The sequence below is a fragment of the Ambystoma mexicanum genome, chromosome 9, assembly GCF_040938575.1.
Source record: "Ambystoma mexicanum isolate Mex_15411 chromosome 9, UKY_AmexF1_1, whole genome shotgun sequence".
Taxonomy (NCBI): Eukaryota; Metazoa; Chordata; class Amphibia; order Caudata; family Ambystomatidae; genus Ambystoma; species Ambystoma mexicanum.
In genome coordinates, this window is record NC_090931.1 from 863,602,929 (window position 1) to 863,622,585 (window position 19,657).

The 19,657-nt window shown below is 48.3% G+C and overlaps 1 protein-coding gene across 2 annotated transcripts in view; it reads left to right on the top strand.

The window, feature by feature from the left end:
• Positions 1–3,305: 3,305 nt before the first annotated feature.
• Positions 3,306–19,657, top strand: part of LOC138488704 (putative methyltransferase DDB_G0268948) — a 504,586-nt gene continuing 488,234 nt past the window's right edge. Inside the window, exon 1 of one of the 2 annotated variants that reach the window (XM_069615945.1) lies at positions 3,306–3,388. The gene's annotated coding sequence lies outside the window, so the exon portion shown is untranslated. The remainder of the gene's footprint in view (positions 3,389–19,657) is intronic. The other variant, XM_069615946.1, reaches the window with a different exon arrangement.

Genomic DNA, 19,657 nt, shown 5'->3' on the forward strand with positions numbered 1-19,657 from the left:
CAGTGCTAGTTCCGCCCCTATGTTCCCAACTTACCACTCCGCTCCCTTAAGTCATGTACCATCTCTGTTCCTCAAGTGCTGCCTTCCCGGGTTGCAGGGTGTGCTTTTTCAGTTGTTGACGCCAAACCTTGGAATTCACTTCCACTTCACCTTCGGGCTATGGCGGACCATCTGTCCTTTCGTCAGCTACCGAAGATGTTTCTTTTTGCTTGGGCCTGATTGAGCGTATGAGCCTTTGATTATACTCTGTGCAGCGCCAGGATGCCCCTGGGCGAACGTGCGCTCTATAAGTTTAACAATCAATCAATCAAGCAGCGCATCTGATCCAGAGGGTGGGAGCAGTGGTCACGCACAATACCCATTCAATTATTGGCATCTCTGCTGGGAGATAGAAAGTGCCAGTAATACACTGTTGAAATAAAAGCAGTTTAGATGGCAAGTCCTGGTACTTGCCAATTAAAAGTGGACAGCTCTTAGAAGTAGCAGCACTGTCTGTTAAATATATACTGGTCTTGCTAAGAAGTTATGTGTTGTTCAATTACAAGAATAGGGGCCAAACTAAAAACTATCATGTACTTGCAATCCTGTTGACTAATGACAAATACAAATGTGAAATACTGTCAGAGTAAGTATAGCAGCCATGCTGAGAAGTGCTCATATTTCCCTCTGCTCCTATGAGAAGCGCATCTTCAGATGTCTAAAGCATCATTGAGGCTACTGTGTTCGCTATTTAAAAACAAAAATAAACTGAATTACATTCCCAATTAAAGTATGCAAGCTCTCCCAGAAACTGGGTACTGTAGCAAGAAAAGTATTTTAGCCCCGGTGAAGGCGAAATCCACTTTGCTGGAAATTAAATGTGCGAACAGTAGATTAAAACACATATTCCCCTACAGACACATTAACCCACTGCCTTATTTTACCACAGCTGGATGCTGGGATCTGCAGATTAGGCAGAGATCGCTCAAGCAGGTACATTAACAAACTGAGCTACATTTCCCTACAGGATGATACATAGGGATGACTGATAGGACTGTGACTGCGCCAGTGTCATGTAAGGAGGAATTGCATTATGATATACTCTGACACACAAGTGTCCTCAGGGATCCTCCTGTGAGGAACCATTAGATGTGTAGACAGGTTCGTTTATCTGAAAAGAATTTAGGGCTGCGGAAGCGTTGGATTCTTGTGAGTCATGGGGGTGGCAGACGGAATTACCATTACCGGCACTGGGTCTGTCAGAATTACAGGCAGATTACTGCTGGTAAGGGTGGTAAATCTCAAATGACTCCATGGGGGGATTTGCTGGTATGCCTTACAATTGTTGCTGGTGGGGTGGCGGAATTACCTCCAGCTCTCGGCTGGAGGTAATTCTAACCACACCCCTGGAAAACGTGTCGTTTGCTGGTCCAGAAACGTGCTGGTAAACAGAATTACCGGCACGTTAATTCCGGACCGGCAAACTTGTAATGACCCATTTCGGCCTTTCAGTTTCTGATGGTACTGAGCAATTACAAATGTAGGAGCTCCTTTATGAAATGTAGGTACTTCTCCAATGAAAGGTATAGCAGTCCTACTGGAGAAAAGGCTAGTAAATTACATTACAAGTGTGATAACCCTTCAGCAAAGTGCTGGTGAAATAAAAGCGTGTCTGCTGAATAGCAATGGCACTGTGCCAATTTGAAATATGTCCGTTTTGTTGAGAAATGCTGCCCGTGTAAGAAGTGCAGGCACTCATTCAGAGGAAGCTCTTGATAATATTCAAAGCTCACACATAGCTCTGCTCAAGATAACATCAGGATTTATTCACTCAGAGCTTTTTTATTATTGTACTTCACTTGAAAGTTAAATATAGCAAACCTACCGAGACAATCAGTACTGCCCATCAAGAACAAATGGCAGCTCCTCTGAGAAATGTTTGTTCTGTATGTATACAAGTATATTAGCCCTGCTCATTTAAGGTATAGCAGACTACCCAGCTGATAACTGCTGTTACGGTCCCTGTTAAAAGCACATAGTGACTTTGGTGAGAAGGGCTTGGTGCTTCACACACTGCCCACTACTAGTGTTTTTCACCAGCTCAGGGAAGTGAAGGGACAGATTGGACAACATGGCCAGTCCCGCCTCGACCACTCCGCCGAGAGCGACCAGTGCAAATACATTGATTGCCACACACAGAATACTTTAAAGGAACATCGTATCCTTCTACATTCACCTGAGCCCCAGCATCGGGGTATCCAGGTCCATGCTACAACATGCCATTACTTTACCACAAGAGCAACACATACAGGTATGAAAGATTAAAGAACTGGCAGCAGTTTGTCATAAACTATTGCTCGTTAAATTCTGCTTAATTACACCATCTTTGAAGGCACTATAAACGGTGCAGGGAAGGCAAACGGTCAAAGGCAGCACAATTGTCCATTATATTGCAGACCTCCTTGCAGGAGGTCAGTGGCTGCTGCGTACCACTAGTTAGGCCCATTTCTAGGCGCAGACAAACCAGGCAACACCCCATGGCAGACTTGGCGGCAAAGTGAACAACAGGCAGCCTGTCAATTTCCCACCTGGGAGAGTAGGGAGCCATGACATTTAATATCAGCGAGCACCACATTGACAAAGAGAGGGGACAAAAGCGCGCCCTGCTCATATCCATAGACCTCCCATGATGCATGTCTCTGTGAAACTAATCATGCTTAAACATTGTGATACATTTTTTACTTGCCAGAATATAGGGTTGGGCATTTATAGTGCAGTGAAAGGACAATTTATTTGCATTTGTTTTTGCTATTTTAATCAAAAGGCCCAGCGATAGCCTTCAAGGGTAGGCAGTTGTGGCAGCAGGAATAGGGGACCAAAATAAATGGCCAAAGGAAGGCGAAATATGAGGAGAGGTGCAATTGGCATTCATTTATGGTTTGAAGTAGGTGGCTAGGCGCATTTTCCTGTTTGTGGGATGCATGGACGTCATTTGGTGGTCGCCAGGGGTAGCAGCTGTGGTCCCTGATGTCTTCCTTGCAACCCCTGGCACTCCCTCTGCGACCCCTGGAAAAGTATTGCAGAGGCAGTGTAAGCAATCAAAGGCATGAGCTCCAGGTTACCTAAAAGAAAAGAAAATGAAAAAGGGGCGAGCTCTGTCTGGGCCCGACATCACAGGCACCTTTTTCATATTTTTTTCTGTTAGGTAAAGTGGAGCTCACGCCTTTCTTTCCCTTAGGTGTTGCAAGATGTACAGTTGTTTGCTATGCAAACGACATGCCAGTGCCAGAGGGCCGACCAAACTAATAAAAACACTTCGCTGCCGCATGCGTTAGTGTCATTGCCCCACCCTGGGTTATAGAACAGAAACAGCTGCATCCTGAGAAGTTCACTCCAGTCACCGACCAAGGTAAGTTAAATACGTTTCTTTTCTTATATCATGTGTATAAAATGTATGTGTTTTGAACTTCTACTTGCAGAATACAAAGGTTTTCTTAAAGCCTTCCATCTAAAATCTGGATGTCATTCACGTGGATATTCAAACACAGCGGGATGTATATTTTCATCGGGCACCGTGCATTCTAAGAAGCACTTGCATTCTTTAAAGTTTATAGAAACGTCATACAGTATCTTTCGGACTGTTCTGCATGTTTCCTGTTCAGCTTTCATTGTCCAGATTCAGCTCCCACATGTTCCAGCGCAGGTGGCATTGCAGCTAGAACACACAGCGATGCTGCGATCTGAGGGGTCTTTCCATTCCTCATGGGAGTGTCAACTTCTGTCAACACTCTGAGGCTGGGGGGTTTCAGCTGCTGGGCATAGAGATGGCACACACGGTGCCTCATTACAAGTATGCCTGTAAATACTCAGGCCCTCATTACGACCCCGGCGGTAAGTGAAAAACGATGCCGGTAAATGATTACTGGCATCGTTTACCGCTAGGTCCGATCATGACACGTGAAAGTGCTATTAGCGGCATCGTACTTAACGGTGCCGCTAACAGCACCAAGCTCGCGCGCACGCGACCTTCCACGCCGTAAGTACCGGCATCGCGCAAAGGTAGGCAAATCACAAACCAAGCGGACATGCTCTTAAGGCCATCGCGAAGGCCGTAAAGTACCTTACCGTCATGGTGCTAGTTCCGCCATTGAGAACCAACCGTAAATGGCCATGTGCAGTGTTCCCAGCTGCCACAGGTGCACAGAATCAGCACAGGTGGAGGCAATACAGACTCACTAAGTACAAAAAGAGCACACCCCACCCCTTCCCACACCCAGTCACACTCCACAATGATTCCAATACGACTAGCAATGTTGGGGCTGGAGGACCTGATTGCAATGCAAGTGCTACAACTACAACAACAACAACAGGCAGCACAGAGGAGACGCAGAAGGAGAAGGAGGGCAAGGCAGGGCCAGCAAGCCCCACCACCACAGCCAGTGCCACCACGCAGGCAGCCCCCAATCCCACGCGTCCGAGCCAGTCCATTCAACCTCACCACTGAGCAGATCCATACCTTGTACCGTTTGGACCGGGACTCCATCACCACCATCGTTGACATGATACACAACGACTTCGTCAGCATGATAGAAACACTCACCCCCATCTCCTCCTACTGAGGGTAGTGTCCGTGCTCCACTTCCTGGCCACAGGCACCTACCAGCACACAGTGGGGCACTTGCATGGCATTTCACAACCATTATTCTCAAGTACACTGATCCAAGTGCTCGATGCCCTCCTCAAGCACATAGACGACCACATTTCCTTACCACGGTCTGCCCAGGAGATTGCAAACACCAAAGTGGGTTTCCATGCACTAGCCGGCATACCTGGTTGCATTGGTGCCATCGACTCCACCCATGTGGAATTGGTGGTCCCACATGCCATGGAGGTAGCGTACCGCAACCGTAAACTATTTCACTCAATCAACGTGCAAATGGTTTGTGACTCCAACAGGATCATCACACATTGTTGTGCCCGATTCCCCGGATCAACCCATGATTCAATGGTCCTGCGTAACTCCACAATACCATGCTACATGGAGCGACATGCAGGGCCAAGATCCTGGCTACTCGGTGAGTCTCATGTCATGGCCATGGAAATGTGAAGTGGGTAGGTGATTGACCTACCAATGCATACTTTACCTGGCTGAAAGGGGGGGGGAATAATGCATACTTTACCTGGCTGAAAGGGGGGGATGATGCATACTTTACCTGGCTGAAAGGGGGGGGGTGGGAATTGATGCATACTTTACCTGGCTGAAAGTGGGGGTGGGAATGATACATACTCTACCTGGCTGCGAGTAGCAGAGGCAATGGAGCCAGCTCATACCCTAAAGCAGCCCAAACGTCAACTGACACCTGTACACATAATGCCCGATGTAAGCAGCCCTACCATGTGAATGAAGGTTTGTCCCAACCATGACACAACCATCTGCAAGTGCATTGTACCGATTCGGACCACATTGACCTCAACGAAATGCACCTACATGCAATGACTTTAGCCAATACACGGCACCAAACACCATCAACTGAAAGGCCATTCCCCCATAACTGCGCGCAAAGGAGGCACATGACGGACAAAAACATCAATACACCACTACACAGACACCGAGGCCCCAAAAATGTGCCTATCAACATTAGTAGTGCTCAGTGGGGTCATCAAGAGGCTGACAGCAATGTTGCCAAGATGAGAGCGTTGATACCACAGGACACCTGACAGGTCACCAAAACAAACACCATGAACGGACACAGTGGATGGGCACTCACAAGGCACTTGATCCCCCTGCATACATTGGTTGATGGCATGCAAAACAGTCCATGAGAGGAATACACATATACCGGTCACATAGTGTGAATCCATTTGTGCATGTAAAAGTGGTACAAAGTAACAGTTGAATGCATGCCATGGTGGCACGTCATGATTTGAGATTTGATGTCATGACTGACACATACATTGTTGCCCACATGCAGGTGATGCAGGCTATCCCCTGAAGAGGTGGCTCCTTACACCAGTCCGGAACCCACAGAACCAGCACGAGGAGGACTTCAATCGTGCACATTCACAAACCCTTGTGGTGATTGAGCAGGCATTTGGCCTATTGAAGGCACGGTTTCGCTGCCTCAGCAGGTCTGGTGGGGCACTCCTGTACCGCCATGAGAAGGTGGCAAAAATCGTCATGGCATGTGTCATGCTACACAATATGTGCATCAGACGGAATGTGCCCCTGCCCCCTGACGCTGAATGTGCCCCGCTCCCTGCAAACCCCATCACCATGCCCCCTCCTACACACAATACAAACCCCAAAAGACATGCGACTGCTCTTTAACGGAACGTTCATTGCAGTGCACAGAAAGAGCAAGCTCCAACTTCTTTGTACACTTTTATTTTAAAACGAAACATTTCCGGAACTTTTTTTTTTTTGGAATAAAATTATAGGAACAGTAAAACTAAATTAAAAAAAGTAGAGGAGCAGTGCACACAACCGCTCCCGCCCCACTTCGACCATAGAGCCAGATTGGTAGTTCGACTCCCTATCGTACTTCCATCTCCCCAGCCCTGCGGCAGCTTTATTGGCTTCCTGGGGCCGAGAGGGAACAGTTTAAATCTCTGCATTGTGCAACGGGACTTTTATGGCAAGAGGGCTGAATATTTGCAGTGCTAGTTCCGCCCCTATGTCCCCAATTTACCACTCCGCTCCCTTAAGTCATGTACCATCTCTGTTCCTCAAGTGCGGCCTTCCTGGGTTGCAGGGTGTGCTTTTTCAGTTGTTGACGCCGAATCTTGGAATTCACTTCCACTTCACCTTCGGGCTATGGCGGACCATCTGTCCTTTCGTCAGCTACCGAAGATGTTTCTTTTTGCTTGGGCCTGATTGAGCGTATGAGCCTTTGATTATACTCTGTGCAGCGCCAGGATGCCCCTGGGCGAACGTGCGCTCTATAACTTTATCAATCAATCAATCAAGCAGTGCATCTGATCCAGAGGGTGGGAGCAGTGGTCACGCACAATACCCATTCAAATATTGGCATCTCTGCTGGGAGATAGAAAGTGCCAGTAAAATGCAGTTTTGATGGCAAGTCCCGGTACTTGCCTATTAAAAGTGGCCAGCACTTAGAAGTAGCAGCACTGCCTGTCAAATATATACTGGTCTTGCTAAGAAGTTATGTGTTGTTCAATTACAAGAACAGAGGCCAAACTAAAAACTATCATGTACTTGCAATCCTGTTGACTAATGACAAATACAAATGTCAAATACTGTCAGAGTAAGTATAGCAGCCATGCTGAGAAATGCTCATATTTCCCTCTGCTCCTATGAGAAGCGCATCTTCAGATGTCTAAAGCATCATTGAGGCTACTGTGTTCGCTATTTAAAAACAAAAAATAAACTGAATTACATTCCCAATTAAAGTATGCAAGCTCTCCCAGAAACTGGGTACTGTAGCAAGAAAAGTATTTTAGCCCCGGTGAAGGCGAAATCCACTTTGCTGGAAATTAAATGTGCGAACAGTAGATTAAAACACATATTCCCCTACAGACACATTAACCCACTGCCTTATTTTACCACAGCTGGATGCTGGGATCTGCAGATTAGGCAAAGATCGCTCAAGCAGGTACATTAACAAACTGAGCTACATTCCCCTACAGGATGATACATAGGGATGACTGATAGGACTGTGACTGCGCCAGTGTCATGTAAGGAGGAATTGCATTATGATATACTCTGACACACAAGTGTCCTCAGGGATCCTCCTGTGAGGAACCATTAGATGTGTAGACAGGTTCGTTTATCTGAAAAGAATTTTGGGCTGTGGAAGCGTTGGATTCTTGTGAGTCATGGGGGTGGCAGACGGAATTACCATTACTGGCACTTGGTCTGTCAGAATTACAGGCAGATTACTGCTGGTAAGGGTGGCAAATCTCATATGACTCCATGGGGGGATTTGCTGGTATGCCTTACAATTGTTGCTGGTGGGGTGGCGGAATTACCTCCAGCTCTCGGCTGGAGGTAATTCTAACCACACCCCTGGAAAACGTGTCGTTTGCTGGTCCAGAAACGTGCTGGTAAACAGAATTACCGGCACGTTAATTCCGGACCGGCAAACTTGTAATGACCCATTTCGGCCTTTCAGTTTCTGATGGTACTGAGCAATTACAAATTTAGGAGCTCCTTTATGAAATGTAGGTACTTCTCCAATGAAAGGCATGGCAGTCCTACTGGAGAAAAGGCTAGTAAATTACATTACAAGTGTGATAACCCTTCAGCAAAGTGCTGGTGAAATAAAAGCGTGTCTGCTGAATAGCAATGGCACTGTGCCAATTTGAAATATGTCCGTTTTGTTGAGAAATGCTGCCCGTGTAAGAAGTGCAGGCACTCATTCAGAGGAAGCGCTTGATAATATTCACAGCTCACACATAGCTCTGCTCAAGATAACATCAGGATTTATTCACTCAGAGCTTTTTTATTATTGTACTTCACTTGAAAGTTAAATATAGCAAACCTACCGAGACAATCAGTACTGCCCATCAAGAACAAATGGCAGCTCCTCTGAGAAATGTTTGTTCTGTATGTATACAAGTATATTAGCCCTGCTCATTTAAGGTATAGCAGACTACCCAGCTGATAACTGCTGTTACGGTCCCTGTTAAAAGCACATAGTGATTTTGGTGAGAAGGGCTTGGTGCTTCACACACTGCCCACTACTAGTGTTTTTCACCAGCTCAGGGAAGTGAAGGGACAGATTGGACAACATGACCAGTCCCGCCTCGACCACTCCGCCGAGAGCGACCAGTGCATTTACATTGATTGCCACACACAGAATACTTTAAAGGAACATCGTTTCCTTCTACATTCACCTGAGCCCCAGCATCGGGGTATCCAGGTCCATGCTACAAAATGCCATTACTTTACCACAAGAGCAACACATACAGGTATGAAAGATTAAAGAACTGGCAGCAGTTTGTCATAAACTATTGCTCGTTAAATTCTGCTTAATTACACCATCTTTGAAGGCACTATAAACGGTGCAGGGAAGGCAAACGGTCAAAGGCAGCACAATTGTCCATTATATTGCACACCTCCTTACAGGAGTTCAGCGGCTGCAGCGTACCACTAGTTGGGCCCATTTCTAGGCGCAGACAAACCAGGCAACACCCCATGGCAGACTTGGCGGCTAAGTGAACAGCAGGCAGCCTGTCAATTTCCCACCTGGGAGAGTAGGGAGCCATGACATTTAATATCAGCGAGCACCACATTGACAAAGAGAGGGGACAAAAGCGCGCCCTGCTCATATCCATCGACCTCCCATGATGCATGTCTCTGTGAAACTAATCATGCTTAAACATTGTGATACATGTTTTACTTGCCAGAATATAGGGTTGGGCATTTATAGTGCAGTGAAAGGACAATACATTTGCATTTGTTTTTGCTATTTTAATCAAAAGGCCCAGCGATAGCCTTCAAGGGTAGGCAGTTGTGGCAGCAGGAATAGGGGACCAAAATAAATGGCCAAAGGAAGGCGAAATATGAGGAGAGGTGCAATTGGCATTCATTTATGGTTTGAAGTAGGTGGCTAGGCGCATTTTCCTGTTTGTGGGATGCATGGACATCATTTGGTGGTCGCCAGGGGTAGCAGCTGTGGTCCCTGATGTCTTCCTTGCAACCCCTGGCACTCCCTCTGCGACCCCTGGAAAAGTATTGCAGAGGCAGTGTAAGCAATCAAAGGCATGAGCTCCAGGTTACCTAAAAGAAAAGAAAATGAAAAAGGGCGAGCTCTGTCTGGGCCCGACATCACAGGCACCTTTTTCATATTTTTTTCTCTCAGGTAAAGTGGAGCTCACGCCTTTCTTTCCCTTAGGTGTTGCAAGATTTACAGTTGTTTGCTATGCAAACGACATGCCAGTGCCAGAGGGCCGACCAAACTAATACAAATACTTCGCTGCCGCATGCGTTAGTGTCATTGCCCCACCCTGGGTTATAGAACAGAAACAGCTGCATCCTGAGAAGTTCACTTCAGTCACTGACGAGGTAAGTTCAAAATAAGTTTATTTTCTTATATCATGTGTGTAAAATTAAAGTGTTTTGAACTACTACTTGCAGAATACACTGTCTCACAACGGGATGTATATTTTCATCGGGCACCGTGCATTCTAAGAAGCACTTGCATTCTTTAAAGTTTATAGACACGTCATACAGTATCTTTCGGACTGTTCTGCATGTTTCCTGTTCAGCTTTCATTGTCCAGATTCAGCTCCCACATGTTCCAGCTTAGGTGGCATTGCAGCTAGAACACACAGGGATGCTGCGATCTGAGGGGTCTTTCCATTTCACATGGGAGTGTCAACTTCTGTCAACACTCTGAGGCTGGGGGGTTTCAGCTGCTGGGCATAGAGATGGCACACACGGTGCCTAATTACAACTATGCCTGTAAATACTCAGGCCCTCATTACGACCCCGGCGGTAAGTGAAAAACGATGCCGGTAAATGATTACCGGCATCGTTTACCGCTAGGTCCGATCATGATACGTGAAAGTGCTATTAGCGGCATCGTAGTTAACGGTGCCGCTAACAGCACCAAGCTCGCGCGCACGCGACCTTCCACGCCGTAAGTACCGGCATCGCGCAAAGGTAGGCAAATCACAAACCAAGCGGACATGCTCATAACGCCATCGCGAAGGCCGTAAAGTACCTTACCGCCATGGTGCTAATTCCGCCATCGCGAACCAACCGTAAATGGCCATGTGCAGTGTTCCCAGCTGCCACAGGTGCACAGAATCAGCACAGGTGGAGGCAATACATACTCACCAAGTACAAAAAGAGCACACCCCACCCCTTCCCACACCCAGTCACACTCCACAATGATTCCAATACGACTAGCAATGTTGGGGCTGGAGGACCTGATTGCAATGCAAGTGCTACAACTACAACAACAACAACAACAGGCAGCACAGAGGAGACGCAGGAGGAGAAGGAGGGCAAGGCAGGGCCAGCAAGCCCCACCACCACAGCCAGTGCCACCACGCAGGCAGCCCCCAATCCCACGCATCCGAGCCAGTCCATTCAACCTCACCACTGAGCAGATCCATACCTTGTACCGTTTGGACCGGGACTCCATCACCACCATCGTTGACATGATACACAACGACTTCGTCAGCATGATAGAAACACTCTCCCCCATCCCCCCTACTGAAGGTAGTGTCCATGCTCCACTTCCTGGCCACAGGCACCTACCAGCACACAGTGGGGCACTTGCATGGCATTACACAACCATTATTCTCACGTACACCGATCCAAGTGCTCGATGCCCTCCTCAAGCACACAGACGACCACATTTCCTTACCACAGTCTGCCCAGGAGATTGCAAACACCAAAGTGGGTTTCCATGCACTAGCCGGCATACCTGGTTGCATTGGTGCCATCGACTGCACCCATGTGGAATTGGTGGTCCCACATGCCATGGAGGTAGTGTACCGCAACCGTAAACTATTTCACTCAATCAACGTGCAAATGGTTTGTGACTCCAACAGGATCATCACACATTGTTGTGCCCGATTCCCCGGATCAACCCATGATTCAATGGTCCTGCGTAACTCCACAATACCATGCTACATGGAGCGACATGCAGGGCCAAGATCCTGGCTACTCGGTGAGTCTCATGTCATGGCCATGGAAATGTGAAGTGGGTAGGTGATTGACCTACCAATGCATACTTTACCTGGCTGAAAGGGGGGGGGGATGATGCATACTTTACCTGGCTGAAAGGGGGGGGATGTTGCATACTTTACCTGGCTGAAAGGGGGGGTGGGAATTGATGCATACTTTACCTGGCTGAAAGTGGGGGGGGAATGATACATACTCTACCTGGCTGCGAGTAGCAGAGGCAATGGAGCCAGCTCATACCCTAAAGCAGCCCAAACGTCAACTGACACCTGTACACATAATGCCCGATGTATGCAGCCCTACCATGTGAATGAAGGTGTGTCCCAACCATGACACAACCATCTGCAAGTCCATTGTACCGATTCGGACCACATTGACCTCAACGAAATGCACCTACATGCAATGACTTTAGCCAATACACAGCACCAAACACCATCAACTGAAAGGCCATTCCCCCATAACTGCGCGCAAAGGAGGCACATGACGGACAAAAACATCAATACACCACTACACAGACACCGAGGCCCCAAAAATGTGCCTATCAACATTAGTAGTGCTCAGTGGGTTCATCATGAGGCTGACAGCAATGTTGCCATGATGAGAGCGTTGATATCACAGGACACCTGCCAGGTCACCAAAACAAGCACCATGAACGGACACAGTGGATGGGCACTCACAAGGCACTTGATCCCCCTGCATACATTGGTTGATGGCATGCAAAACAGTTCATGAGAGGAATACACATATACCGGTCACATAGTGTGAATCCATTTGTGCATGTAAAAGTGGTACAAAGTAGCAGTTGAATGCATGCCATGGTGGCATGTCATGATTTGAGATTTGATGTCATGACTGACACATACATTGTTGCCCACATACAGGTGATGCAGGCTATCCCCTGAAGAGGTGGCTCCTTACACCAGTCCGGAACCCACAGAACCAGCACGAGGAGGACTTCAATCATGCACATACACAAACCCGTGTGGTGATTGAGCAGGCATTTGGCCTATTGAAGGCACGGTTTCGCTGCCTCAGCTGGTCTGGTGGGGCACTCCTGTACCGCCATGAGAAGGTGGCAAAAATTGTCATGGCATGTGTCATGCTACACAATATGTGCATCAGACGGAATGTGCCCCTGCCCCCTCACGCTGAACTGCAACCACCTGACGATGAGGATGAGGAGGGTGGGGATGGGGCAGCACCTCAGGGAGGCAGCGATGCACAGGAGGGGCGTGACATGTGTCGGACTCTGATCAACCAATGTTTCTAGCACACATGGATGGGGGTGTCACATGGAGATGGCAATTGGGGCACTGTGTGTGTCTGGGATCTGCACACTGTGGACTGTTCACCAATAAATCACACATACGCAATGAGCAATATCCACACATGTGATTTGTGATCAAGCAAAAATTGTATTGTAAATGTGAATTCAATTAACACACCCACTCCCCCCTCCCCCCTCAACTCCCAAACACACCCACTCCCCCTCCCCCCTCAACTCCCCAACACATCCACTCCCCCCTCCCCCCTCAACTCCCCGCAAAAGTGCGTGGATGCCTGTGTTGAAGTGCCTAATATGGAATTGATCCACTGGGTGGCCTCTATTGGCAGCCCCCTCTGCCGGCCCCAGGGGCACCCCTGCCTGTACTGCGCAGGTTCCTGGCCGACCTGCGGACGGGGCTGCTTGGGGCAGAACTGGCAGCGGAGGAGGTACTCGGCTGCTCACTAGGACGCATGTCCCTCATTGTCTGTACAAGCTCCGAGAGCACGTGCCGCACCGCGGCAAGTTCGGCACAGATGTCCTTGGTGGAGGATTGTATAGCTGCCTTCACAGTCTCAGCACATTTTTGCATTTCAGCACTTTCACCTCCACAATCAGCCACATGCTGAGTGAGGAGTGAGGACAGTTGGTGTTGCCTTGTTAATATTTGGTCCAGCGACTGTTGGTATTTTTGGGCATTGGATGATGCCATTGGCGCGTTCATTGGGCTACTCCCCTCCTCCACACCTTCCATTGCGCATGGAGTGGCTGGCCATGAGTTATCAGGGGATAGCCCCTGTGTGTTATCAGCATGCAGGCTACATGGGGACAGGTAGGGGGAATGCAGGTGGCCAGTGGGGGGACATTCTATTACATCCTCACCATTCCCCACATCACTATCAGAGCAAGCTGCAATGGCAGCAGTCTCCCCAATCGTACTGCTTCCTGCAGACACAGTCCCTTCAGTGGCCACCAGTTGTTGAATGTCTGTTGCTGGTGGTACCATGCTGCTTGCCTTGGTGCTTATCGTTGCCGTGGCCTGTGTTGTGGCAGTCGACTTTGGCTGCTGTGGGTTTTTTTTTGGTCCAGCAGAGGTGGAGGGTTGGTGTGGTGTTGCCTCAGGCCTGGCCTTCTTGGCAGGTGTGGTGCCAGTCTCGTCCTCGCCTGGGTCCGAATGGGAGCCTGTGGTGGAGCAAAGGAGGGAAAGTGTTATTGATGGGTCTGCGGAAATTGAGCAGGCATTGTGATGACTGCCATGATTTTGATGACTAGATGGTGCACTTTGGAGGCAGTGACATACAGGTTGTCTCCCTTTTGGGTGGGAGAAGCAAGCAGGAATGTGGGTGCCTACAGTGAGAGTGGGCATACTGCATGTGTACAGGGTGTAGATCAATGATGCCTGTTGGCAGTCTTCTACTGACGTGTTGCGTTAACCCTATTAGGCAACATTGTGCTTCCCATGAAACTGGACTTCAGGAAATTTAGCATGGCTTAATTTGAGGCACCTACCTGCGTCACCTGATGTCGGGGCTCCTCTCTCCATTTCACCGACCCCCTCGATGTTCTCGATGCCAATGGTTGTGGCACATATCTCCTCCCACGGCTCCATTTTAATTGGTGAGTCTGCTCCTCCACCAGTTGCCATGCCCAGGTTTCTGTTGGCAGACAGTATGCTCCTTACACGAAACCGGAGGTCGTCCCACCTTTTCCAGCACTGTTTTGTGGTGCGGGGTGTTCTTCCTACTGCACTGACCCGCTGTGCGACTAGGTCCAATATGGCCTTCTTCCGTGCTATTGCCGGTCTGGTCATTTCAGTGGAGAATACGGTGTCCGCGTTTTCCTGTAGGGTTTCCGCCAACATGGTGAGCTCTTCCCTACTGAAGCGCTCTGGCCGCAGCCGATCGCAAGATTTTTTGACAACTTTCGGCATTCTGACGATGGGTGGATGTGGGTGAAGGGGTCAGATGTGCACTGGTTGTGGAGGATTGCAATGGATTGTGTTTTTAAAGATGGCCGCCGTGCTCTTTCCCTTTGCGGTGTGATGGCGTAACTTCCGGATCTGCTTCTTTACGGTCACCGCTAATAGCGGTCACCGCTATTTGCGTTGATCGCTAATATCGGTGGGTAGAGTGGCGGTGGTGCAGCTTGCACGGCATACAATGCTGGTAGGTGACGTTTTTGGGCAGTTAACGGCAAGGCGCAGATTACATTACCGGCATGGCGCAATGCTTGTGCCCGAGAGGTCGTAATTTACTGCTTTTCAGGCCAGCACGGACACGTTAGTTGCGCCATGCCAGTAATGTCCATTACCTACCGCCAGGGTCGAAATGAGGGCCTCAGTGCAGCTCCGCCTCCGTGAAGCATGGCTTGCACTGCCGGGTCTCCGGGATGCAAGATGCCATGCTGAGGGATTGATTTCTGGAGTCAAGAGGGGTGGATGGCTGCTGGTACCCTTGGATTGCAGTGGATTGTGATTTTGATGATGGCCCCCGGCCAGTTTCCTGTTCTGGCCATCATGTAATTTCATGCCACTGTGTTTCTGCGGTGCCGCTATTCCCGGCACTGCTGCGAATGGCATGGTCATGCCGGAAATGGGGGCCTCCCGAACCCTGGGTGGTGGTGCTTCCGGCATATGGCCTTTTACCCAGTTTTACTGTGATGCCGGTTTCACTGTTTCCAGCATGCCAGAATGCACGCATTCCGGCGCTATGGAGTGCCGGAATCAGTGGGACCGGCATCAAGGTAACAACAGGGATTTACCGGCATACTTGTAATGAGGCCAAATGTTACCCTACTTCGCACGGTGCACCATTCTTGAATTTCAATTGCAGGACACTCAGCCAAAATCTTGTTTTGAATAGAGAACAATGGACAGAGAGAAAAGGCAAACGAGTGACACAGAGAGAGACGTGGATGGGAGAGGTATGCCACGAAATGAAAGTGGAATTCAAATAAAACAAACTTAGGGAAATTCACACAAGAAACATGCAAACGCACAATTTACCAAAAGGGACCCAACTTGCAAAGTTATGCACTGGAGTAAATCAGAGATGCCGTTTGTCATCTCTGATTTGCTCCTGTGACCTTACAACTGATTCAAAAAGCCTAACACTGGAGCACTTCTGGAGATGCCTAGAACATTTATGACATGAGGAAATCTTTGTGACTCATGTTTACTCAAAGATGTTACAGGCATAGCCAGATTTGCTCCAGTTTAGGTTTGTTTTGTGAATCAGGTGCAAGTTAGCAGGATCAAATCAGTGATGCTCACATACGTTGCTGATTTGCTCCTTTGCAAATCTTTGTAAGTTGCCCCAACATGCTTGGAAACTCCCACTGCGTGGTGATTCGGCACATCACCTGTTGCACTGGACTGCCACATTTGGCTCTCCTTATGTTTTGGACTACATATCCCATTACCTTTATACAGCGCAGTCAATTGTGCAGGATTTTGGGAGGCATAGGCCAAAACATTTGATAGTAAAGTGCGTGCAAGGAATTTAGTGGTATTTTGTTTGCATTTCATGCTGCATTTGGCATATGACACCAGCAACTGGGCGTGTGGCTGCATATTATAACAAGGGATAAAGCTTTTGCATGAGATTTTCATTGTAATTTCTGGGTCATTTGTGACAGCACGTCACTGATGGTAAAGATACCATGAATATAAGGAACTATGAGGTATTTATGGATCATTTGAGGCTGAGCTTGGAACATGATGGAATCAATTACACGTGAGGTTGCGCATATGGTACCTTATGCCATTTATAAAGGACATTAAATATACTGGTGCACGTGGGGGTGCATTTCACATATGATTGCAACAATTAGCCATGCGAAGCTCTCATTACATAAGGTGACCATAATAGGAGCATGAAGCATTAACTGACATTAGGAGGCATGACTGAATATTTGAGGATGCACTTGATAGATGATAGACGCAATTGGATGAATAAAACTGTAACTTGCATATTTTGATTTTACTTACACTCTAACGCTGAAACAGATATAAGATGACAGTATACACAACTCGTGGCATACTGTATTATGGCAAAAGCGGAGAATATGGTGCTTTGTTTGGCATAGGATTACTAGACCTGACATGTGCAGGTATACTTGGTATACTTGGTATAAAATGGTCTAAAATGCCAATATGTGGCTGTAGTGGTATTTTCATGCTAGTGCCCCTGGCCTATGTTGGTTCTCTTGGGCCTACCCCTGTCATAACACAGCCCCTGGAGGTAAATCAGGCCCCTACCATCAAAGAAATGGCAGAATTAGCAGGTAAGTATGACATTCCCCTCCATGGAGTCTTTCGGGACTCAGTGGAATGGGGATTTACCACCCTTTCCACCGCCAGTACTATCCCCGTAATTCCAGGATATCATGCGGCAGAAATGGTAGGAGCAGTTTGCTGGAATCCCGATAGAATTACTGGTTGGATACTTGCAAAATTGTAATGAACCCCATAGTCTTGTCATCCCAGGTCCTCAGCCCAATATACCTGGACTTTTGGGCATCTCCACCACATATGCCAATAGTTCGCTCTATCCCTGCATCCATGCAAGCACAGGGGGCTCACTGTAGAGAACATCTTGAAGAGTTGTACCGGGTCGCATTGCCACTGATGTAGTAATTTCACACCATGAATTTTAAACTGACAATGGCCCTCATTACAACCTTGGCGGAGGACCATGGTGCTCTTAGCACCATGGTCCATGCCGCTAAGGTTGCAATTCCGCCATGGTGGATGGCGGAATTACCGCCCCATTCCAAGGTGAGTGGGGCGGTAACTCCCCATTCACCAATGGCCCCTTCCCCATTCCCATTTTTGCCCCATAGGGCATAATGGGAATGGGGAAAGGCGATAATTACGGCACCGTAAATTACGGTGCCGTAATTATCGCCAAGGTCCCTTTGCGGCATGGCTTTTAACGCCTGCAAAAAGCAGGCGTTAAACAGCCATCCCGCAAAGGCAACCTTGTAATCAGGCGTTAAGGGTCGGCGCCGTTTACGGCGCCGTAAACCCCTTAACGCCTGAGTCGAAATGAGGCCCAATCTATTGATGTTTTTAAATGCCCTCCTACACATGAACTGCCAAAGATGTGCGTTCAAGTCCAGACCCAGGTCCCTTTCCCACCTCTGCCAGAGTCCCTCCACTGCTTCCCCCACGTTTCAATCAGTGCTCTATGAAGCAAAGAAATGAAACCCTTAATCTCTGTGTGTCCTTCTAGCACCTTCTCTACAGGCGTGAGATCTCTTTGGATCTTGTCTCTCCAGCGTTCTGCTATAAAGACCCCTTTCAAAGGGAGCTAGAGGAGCACCTACAGCCTTCCGCGACCTGAGCTGGCCTCCAACACCTACAGCCCTATGAACCTCCCTTACTTCCATAGTTGCCCAATCCTGGATAGACCAGCCTCAAACCACTTCTGATATCTCTCTGGTTCCGGAATCTGATCTCGTACTAAGGGGGCCCAAATGTGACTCATCAGTGGGAGATGTGGTAATTCCTCGCCCTCCCATGCCCTTGCCCCAAACCTCCCAACAAACCCCAAGAAATGGGAGCACTCTGATTCTCCTCGGGAGTCACCCCCTTGTGACCCAGAGCAATTCCCCTACCATGGCCGGGTGCATGTGGTCGTTTTCAAGGTAAATCCACTGTTTTTCCGGGTCCTCTCACATTTGTGGTACCATAGCCCTCATTTGTGCCGCTTTGTAATATAGCGTCAGGTCTGGGAACCCGACTCCCCCCTCATATTTGGGTAGGATCAGGGTATTGTATCCAACCCTCGGTTTGTAGCCTTGCCAGAGGAACCTCACCATCCGGGCCTTGGCCTCTCTCAGGAGGGCCTCTGGGGTTCTTATGGGCAACATTTGAAAGAAATACAGTATTCTCAGGATAAGGTTAATCTTCAATGAATTTAGCCTCCCCATCCATGAGAGCTGCCTCTTACCCCAGCTTGTCATGTCATTAAATAGCCAGTGAAAGAGGGCAGTTAATTTGCCTCCCCCAGACCTTGCCCAGGTCTAACAATTGTAACCCCAAGATACTGTATCCTCTCTGGTTGGATTTCTAATCCCAAGGGCCAGAGAACCTCTACATCCCTCCGGTCATCCTCTGCAAAGGGAAACATGACTGACTTTTCCCTGTTCACCTTGACGCCCAAGAAGGTCCCATACTCTTCAATTATTTCTAAGGCCGCCGGGGTTGAGCTCATTGGATCTACCAGGTGCAGCATGACGTTGTCTGGTAGAGCCCGACCTTGAAATCCCTCTCCCCACCTTGATTCCTTCTACTTGGGGGGTCTTCTGCAGTCATTTGGCTAGTGGTTCAGTTGAAAAAGCAAATAAGAGTGCGGAGAAGGGACATCTGTGCCATTGGGGCTGAGTAAAGCTCCTGTATTCCTTTCGGGACCCTTTCTCCAAACCCATATTTACACATGACTCCATAGAGGAAATCCCAGTTGACCCGGTCGAACTTTTTCTCAGCATTGACGGTGACCAATACTGGATTGCCCTCTTCGCTTGCTGCAATCTCCATCAGGTGGATCATTTTGCACACTGTGGCAGTTCCCTGTCTTCCCCGTATGAATCCTACTTGGTCAGAGTGGACCGATTTTGGCATGACCCCTCCATCCTTGTGACCAACACCCTGGTGAAGATTTTGGCATTCACATTGAGAAGGGATATGGGGTGATACAATTTACAGCACTTGGGGTCCATCCCTACCTTAGGTATAACTGTTATTAGTGCTC